The sequence below is a fragment of the Ornithorhynchus anatinus genome, chromosome 1 (genome assembly GCF_004115215.2).
Source record: "Ornithorhynchus anatinus isolate Pmale09 chromosome 1, mOrnAna1.pri.v4, whole genome shotgun sequence".
NCBI classification, from domain to species: domain Eukaryota; kingdom Metazoa; phylum Chordata; class Mammalia; order Monotremata; family Ornithorhynchidae; genus Ornithorhynchus; species Ornithorhynchus anatinus.
The window spans coordinates 174,063,151-174,070,996 of NC_041728.1; the positions used below are offsets into that span (position 1 = coordinate 174,063,151).

At 42.6% G+C, this 7,846-nt stretch overlaps 1 long non-coding RNA gene across 1 annotated transcript in view; it reads left to right on the forward strand.

The window, feature by feature from the left end:
• LOC114814685 overlaps positions 1 to 7,585 on the forward strand; it is a 50,275-nt gene extending 42,690 nt beyond the window's left edge. Inside the window, exon 3 of the long non-coding RNA XR_003762463.2 lies at positions 7,160 to 7,585. This is a non-coding gene — a long non-coding RNA (uncharacterized LOC114814685). The remainder of the gene's footprint in view (positions 1 to 7,159) is intronic.
• The last annotated feature ends 261 nt before the right edge of the window (positions 7,586 to 7,846 follow it).

A 7,846-nucleotide genomic window follows, 5' to 3' on the forward strand; every position in this document is an offset into this window, starting at 1 on the left:
GGAGGAGATATGCCTTCAGTAAGGTTTTGAAGGTGGGGAGAATGTTCACCCCTGAAATATGAAGAGGGAGGGCACTCCAGGACAGAGGCAGGATGTGAGCAAGCGGTCGGCAGTGAGATAGATGAGATCAAGGTACAGTGAGTAGGTTGGGATTAGAGCAGCAAAAGTATGTGGGCTGGGTTGTGGTAGGAAATCAGGGAGGAAGGAGAAAGGTGACTGAGTGCTATAAAGCTGATGGTAAGGAGTTTCTGTTTAATGCAGAGGTGGGTGGGCAACGACTGGAGGATTTTCGGAGTGGGGAAACATTAGATGCTCAGTAAATAGCATTGTTTGACTGAGCCAAACTTAAGCTCTTCCTGTTATAATATAAACAGATTTCCTCTAGGCTAGCCTTGAATGGAAGTTGAGAGCATTTTATTGCATAAGAAAATAGATACGATTACAACAAAGAAACTCAGGCACCCGGGGAACATAGGAAGTACTTGACAAATAGTATTATTATTATTATTATCATTATAATACTGATATATTATAATTATATATTATATATTATAATATATTATATATAAGTATTATATATTATAATACTGATATATTATAATACTGATTATAATACTGATTATAATACTGACCATAGGAACATAGGACATTTGTGAGTGAGGGACTAAAGCAGAACTTTTTGCCTACAGGTGTGATATTTTCAGACTTTTCAGGGAAAAGATCAAAGTGTTTCTGTTGCCCCACAGTTTCTGGTTTCTACTAAGAGCTCTTGATGTTTTCATTAATATTTGTATTTCAGTAGAACCTGTTTCACATGCACTGAATTGTGATTTATGCATCCAAGGGGAGTTTATGACCATAAACACTCTATTATGCGGCCTAAAGCTCTGGGGAATATGACATTTTACTCTGCCCCTGCCCCTCCCCCCTCACCATATACATTTCAGTATAAAGGTTGGTGATGTGTAAGCTGTGACATTATATAAATATTGTCACTGGTAAGATTAACAGCCACTTTATTTATAATTCTATTACCAGACCAATATTTTTATAACCATGTTGTCAGCAGTAACCTTTCTGCTTTCATTTCAACCTTGAATGGACAAGTTTACAATAGCTTTTTACACTCTTTCATGACATGATGATGTTTATGTGCACACTTTTCGCCCTTGTTCCTAAGAGTGATGATAATAATTATAGTACTTGTGAAGCAATTACTATGTGCCAAGCACTGTTCTAACTGCTGGTGTAGATACAAGTTTATCAAGTTGGACACTGTCCCTGTCCTACATGGGGCTCACACTCTTAACCCTCATTTAACAGATGAGGTAACTAAGGCAGTGAGAAGTGAAGTGACTTGCCCAAGGTCAGATGGCAGGCAAGTGGCAGATCCAGGATTAGAACCCAGGTCCTTTGGACTCCCAGGCCTATGCTCTAGACTGTGAGCTCGTTCTGGGAAGAAATGTATCAGTTTGTTGTTATACTGTACTCTCCCATGAGCTTAGTACAATGCTTTGCACACAGTAAGCACTCAATAAATATGATTGAATGAATGAATGAATGCTCTATCCACTAAGCCACGCTATTTCTCTTAATGCCAAACACCTATAGCCCTCTTTCCATTTTATCTCTTTTCCTCTTTCTCTCTCCTGATTTTTCACTGTTTCTGTTTTTTCCTTCCTCCTCTTCTTCTCCCTCTTTCTCTCTCTCTCTTAATCCCTCCTCTCACTCTCTCTCTCTTACTACTTCCTCTCTTTCTCTCTTTCCCTTCCTCTGCCTCACCTCTCTCCCTCTTTCTCTTTCTTTGTCCCTTCCTTCTCCTTCCCCCAGACACCATCACATGCCACCACTGGATTCACTCTGTAATTCATAGCATTAATCTGTGTAGTTTTCTCTCTCGTCCCCAGAGTCTAAGCATAGCCCCCACCTTTCCTTTTGGAGCATCACATGGATATTTCTGGATTTCCACATCTGGCTTACAATAGTCGCACTGGGTTGAAATTTGAGCCTTTGGATTTTAAAAAGTCTTTGTTATCTGGCTTCTCCAGCTCTACAAGAGTGAGGAATATGCGCACTCCTCTTCCTGCATACATATTAGAAGTCATTGTATCTTCTATCCTCTGCTGAGCTATGGTCTGTGGGAAAAAAAAGAGAAAAAATATCTTAAACATTTGTTCCTCTGGCCTTGCAGAAAGCTGGGGTTTAAAATAGAAAGGGGAAAGAAAGTCTTTATGCATATCAAAGAGCTTTCAGTGACCTCCAAATAATGAACTTTTCTTTGGCAAGATCGATATTTTGGCCAGTCTTTATCTAACCAGTTTAAACCCTATGCTTATTTTCATTATAACACTGCCTCTCCATGCTCCTGACCAATGGGTTTATACTTTTTTATGGTATTCGCTGAGCATACTCTGTGCTGGTCATTGTTCTAAGCGCTGGGGTACATGCAAACTAATCAATTTGGACACAGTCCCTGTCCCACATGGGACTCACTAGTCTTAATCCCCATTTCACAAACGAGGTAACTGAGGTACAGAGAAGTTAAGTGACTTGTCCAAAGTCACACAACAGACAAGTGGCGGAGTTAGGATTAGAACCCAAATTCTTCTGACTCCCAGGCTTATACTTTACCCATTAGGCCATGCTGTTTCTCTGGATTACCAATGTACATGGGTTAAAATGAAATGTTTCTCTGCTGATTGACCTTATTTAGTGAACTAGAGGAAGGGGTTTTTCCACAGTGGGTTCATTTCTCTGAATTTCTCCAGCAGTTCTGAAGCAACAGAGTTCCAAATTGTTATTAGTTGAGGTCAGTGCTATGTAGCCTAGAAAAAGTTCCCAGAAATATTGGTTTTCAAGTTCCAAATCTCATTTGAGATCAGAGGAGGGTAAGATGATACCTCTATAATATTGGATCCAGAATCAAGAGCCATGGGGCTCTGAAAGGTTATTTCATGGTAGGAGAAGCTGGGCGCGATCTAAAAAAAAACCCCACTATCATCCCTTGATTTTAATTTTCCCAACTTTGGTGTTTACAATTCTATTGCCTGAGGTTGACATTTGCTGAGCCCCTATTGTGGAAGTTATTCATTTTCCCCATGAACAGAGTGGAGTGTCATTCATTTAGGGTCATTTATTTTTAATATTGGCTTTCATCAAGATAAAAGGATAATCTGATATGCCAGTCTCTCTCTGTCCCATTCAGGCACATACACTAAAAGGGAGGGAGAGGCGATATCTTATCTTCATTTTCCAGATGAGGCAACTAAAGTACAATGAAGATAAGAAGAGTAGCAATGTGGTCAAATGAAAAGAAAACAGGCCTGGGTATCAGGGGACCTGAGTTCTAATCCTGACTCTGCCACCTGCCTACTGTATGTGACCTTGAGCAAGTCATTTCACTTCTGGGTATCTCAGTTTCCTCATCTGGAAAACAGGAATTAAATAACTGTTCACTATCCCCCTTAGACAGTGGGCCCCATATGGGACAGGGACTGTGTCCGATCTGATTATCTTGTATATACCCCAACACTTGATATATAAGAAGCCCTTAGTAAATACTACATTTATTAGTCAGTCAGCCAATCATTTATTGAGCACTTGCTGTGTGCAGAGCATTGTACTAAGCACTTGGGAAAGTACACTATAACAATTAACAGACACATTCCCTGCCACAAAGCAGTTACAATCTAGAGGGGGACACAGACATTAATATAAATAAATAGATTACAGATATTCATTCAATCATATTTATTGAGAGCTTATTGTGTGCAGAGCACTGTACTAAGTACTTAGAAAGTACAATTCAGCAACAGATAGAGACAATCTCTACCCAACAATAGGCTCACAGTCTAGAAGGGGGCGACAGACAACAAAACAAAACAAGGAGGCAGGCATCACTACCAACAAAATAGATAAATGGAACCAAAGATAAATGCACATCCTTATTATTCATTCATTCATTCAATAGTATTTATTGAGCGCTTACTATGTGCAGAGCACTGTACTAAGCGCTTGGAATGTACAAATCGGTAACAGATGGAGACAGTCCCTGCCCTTTGACGGGCTTACACTCTAATCGGAGAGACAGACAGACAAAAACAATAGCAATAAATAGAATCAAGGGGATGTACATCTCATTAAAACAATAGCAAATAAATAGAATTAGGGTGATGTACATCTCATTAACAAAATAAATAGGGTAATGAAAATATATACAGTTGAGCCAACGAGTACAGTTCTGGGGGGAGGGGAAGGGAGAGGGGGAGGAGCAGAGGGAAAGGGGGGAAAAGAGGGTTTAGCTGAGGAGAGGTGGAGGGGGTGGGGGGGAGCAGAGGGAGCAGAGGGAAAAGGGGAGCTCAGTCTGGGAAGGCCTCTTGGAGGAGGTGAGCTTTAAGTAGGGTTTTGAAGAGGGGAAGAGAATTAGTTTGGCAGAGGAGAGGAGGGAGGGCATTCCAGGACCATGGGAGGACGTGGCCCAGAGGTAGACGGCGGGATAGGTGAGAACGGGGGACGGTGAGGAGGTGGTCGGCAGAGGAGCAGAGCGTGCGGGGTGGGCAGGAGAAAGAGAGAAGGGAAGAGAGGTAGGAAGGGGCAAGGTGATGGAGAGCCTTGAAGCCTAGAGTGAGAAGTTTTTGTTTTGTGAGAAGGTTGATAGGCAACCACTGGAGATTTTTAAGAAGGGGAGTGACATGCCCAGAGCGTTTCTGCAGGAAGATGAGCCAGGCAGCGGAGTGAAGAATAGACTGGAGCGTGGAGAGAGAGGAGGAAGGGAGATCACAGAGCAGGCTGACGCAGTAATCTAGCCGGGATATTACGAGAGCCCGTAGCAGTAAGGTAGCCGTTTGGGTGGAGAGAAAAGGGCAGATCTTGGCGATATTATAAAGGTGAGACCGGCAGGTTTTGGTGATGGATTGGATGTGTGAGGTGAACGAGAGAGTTTAGTCAAAGGTGACACCGAGGTTGCAGGTCTGAGAAACGGGAAGGATGGTCGTACCATCCACGGTGATAGGGAAGTCAGGGAGAGGACCGGGCTTGGGAGGGAAGATGAGGAGCTCAGTTTAGTTCAGGTTGAGTTTTAGGTGGCGGGCAGACATCCAGGTAGAGATGTCCTGGAGGCAGGAGGAGATACGAGCCTGAAGGGAGGGGGAAAGGACATTGGGCAGAGATGTAGATCTGTGTGTCATCTGCATAGAGATGATAGTTGAAGCCGTGAGAGCGGATGAGTTCACCAAAGGAGTGAGTGTAAGTGGAGAACAGAAGAGGGCCAAGAACTGACCCTTGAGGAACTCCAACAGTTAGAGGATGGGAGGGAGACGAAGAGCCCGCGAAGGAGACCGAGAATGACCAGCCAGAAAGATAAGAGGAGAACCGGGAGAGGACGGAGTCCGTGAAGCCAAGGTGAGATAAGGTGTGGAGGAGAAGGGGATGGTCGACAGTGTCAAAGGCAGCTGAGAGGTCAAGGAGGATTAGAATAGAGTTTATTTTAGAGTTCAATTTATTATTAAAATAAATAAATAGAGCAATAAATATGTACAAATATACACAAGTGCTGTGGGGTGGGGAAGGGGGTAGAGCAGAGGGAGGGAGTAGGGGGAATGAAGCGGGGAGGAGGAGCAGAGGGAAAGAGAGGGCTCAGTCTGGGAAGTTCTCCTGGAGGAGGTGAGCTTTCAGTAAAGCTTTGAAGAAGGGAAGAGAGTTAGTACAGTAGATATATAAGTAAGTATTGTGGGGCTGGAAGAGGGGTTGAATAAAGGGAGCAAATAAAGGTATGCAAAAGGGAGTGGGAAAAGAAAAAAGAGGTGCATAATCAGGGAAAGCCTCTAGGAGGAGTTGTGCCTTCAATAACACTTTGAAGTTGGGGGTGAGTTATTGCCTGTCAGATATGAGGAGGGAGGTGTTCTATTCATTCATTCAATAGTATTTATTGAGCACTTACTATGTGCAAAGCACTGTACTAAGCACTTGGAATGTACAAATCAGCAACAGATAGAGACAGTCCCTGCCCATTGACAGGCTTACAGTCTAATCGATAATGTTGGTATTTGTTAAACGCTTACTATGTGCAGAGCACTGTTCTAAGTGCTGGGGTAGATACAGGGTAATCAGGTTGTCCCACGTGAGGCTCACGTTAATCCCCATTTTACAGATGAGGTAACTGAGGCACAGAGAAGTTAAGTGACTTGCCCACAGTCACACAGCTGACAAGTGGCAGAGCTGGGAGTCGAACCCATGACCTCTGACTCTGAAGCCCAGGCCAAGGGCAGGACCTGGGTGAAACATTTAGTATCATTATGAAATGACTTGGCCACACAGCAGACCAATAGCAGAGCCAGGACTAGAACCCAGGTCTTCCGGCTTTCAGCTCCTTGCTATATCCACTAGGGTATATTGTCTCCTGTATCTTAAAGAGACACTTGGTGGCATGGGGCAATTATAACTGCCTTAATTAGGAATATTTATTAATATTTATGACAGTCACAATGCCAAGAAGGTACAGTCTGTGCGCTGCTCCAGTTGTTACTCAGGGGTACACTAGGCCCTGGAAGAGTCAGACCCTTTCTATGGCATCTGACTGTCAGAGTCCTACTCCTGCAGCTTTCTCAGTCGATAGCCAGTTAGCTCACAGAGGGAGACACGAACCGTCCAAAAGACTCCAACTGAGACATTTTCAAGTCTGCTGAAGAAGAAGCACTAGCATCGCAATTTTTCAAGAATTGCTTTGATCTGGGGCTTCTTTTTCATTTTATCCTAGCAGTAACTTATGCATTTATGTTCGTATTTGAAGAACATTTAGACGGCAACCTATTCTCTTACGGCCCTGGCCTTTTTATGTGGGATGTTGCATTTTATTAATAATAGCAAGAGTAATAGTAATATTTGTTTTCATAATGATGACATTTGTTAAGTGCTTTCTATATGGCAAGCACTGTACTAAGGACTCAGGTAGATAAGAGTTAATCAGATTGGACACAGTCCCTGTCCCTCATGGGGCCCAAACTCAAAATGTACAAACCCACATGAGTATGGGTTATTTTGAGAACGTAGCCTAGGTGAAATTAGAAATGCAGGCAACATGAGGTACTTGTTTTCATGAATTAGATGGCTTCATTTAAAAGTTTCATTTAATTGTTTTCTTGGCTTTTTCTTATCCTTCCAGACTGTGAGCTCCTTGCAGGCAAAGAATGTGTTGATCATCTCTGTTTTATCGTATTCCCCCAAGGACTTAGCAGAGTTCTCGGCAAACGGTAAGAGCTCAGTAAATACCTCTGATTGATTGATTGATTGATTCACAACCTTCATCTGGAGAGTCCTTAGATATCCTTGACAGTAGATATCTCTGGGTCTGAGCTGGCTAAAGATTCTGACAGGCAGTTCATTAACTGTCCCTCACAAGGTGATTCTTTCTTGGATGACTTTGCCATTTGTGAACACCTCACTGCTTGGAGATCATTTTCTCCAAGGCTCAGAATTTTCCCAAAGCCCCCATTCTTCATGTGCTTTTGCTAATGTTGTTTTTGGGTGACATTTATATTACTCTTTTTATATGAAAAAATAAATTGGAATAGAGGGAAGCAACTAAGCGAAAGTGGGAATTAGAAAACCTGGTTCCCAGTTAGCATTCTATCTTGGTGACCCTTAAGAGACTTCCCAAGACTTTTACCGAATAACTGGTATTTGTTAAGTTCTTATTATGAGCCAAACAGTATACTAAGAACTGGGGTAGACAGAGGATGAATAGATTGGACACAGTAATAATAATAATGTTGATATTTGTTAAGTGCTTACTATGTATCAAGCACTGTTCTAAGCGCTGAGGTACACACAAGGGAATCAGGTTGTCCCA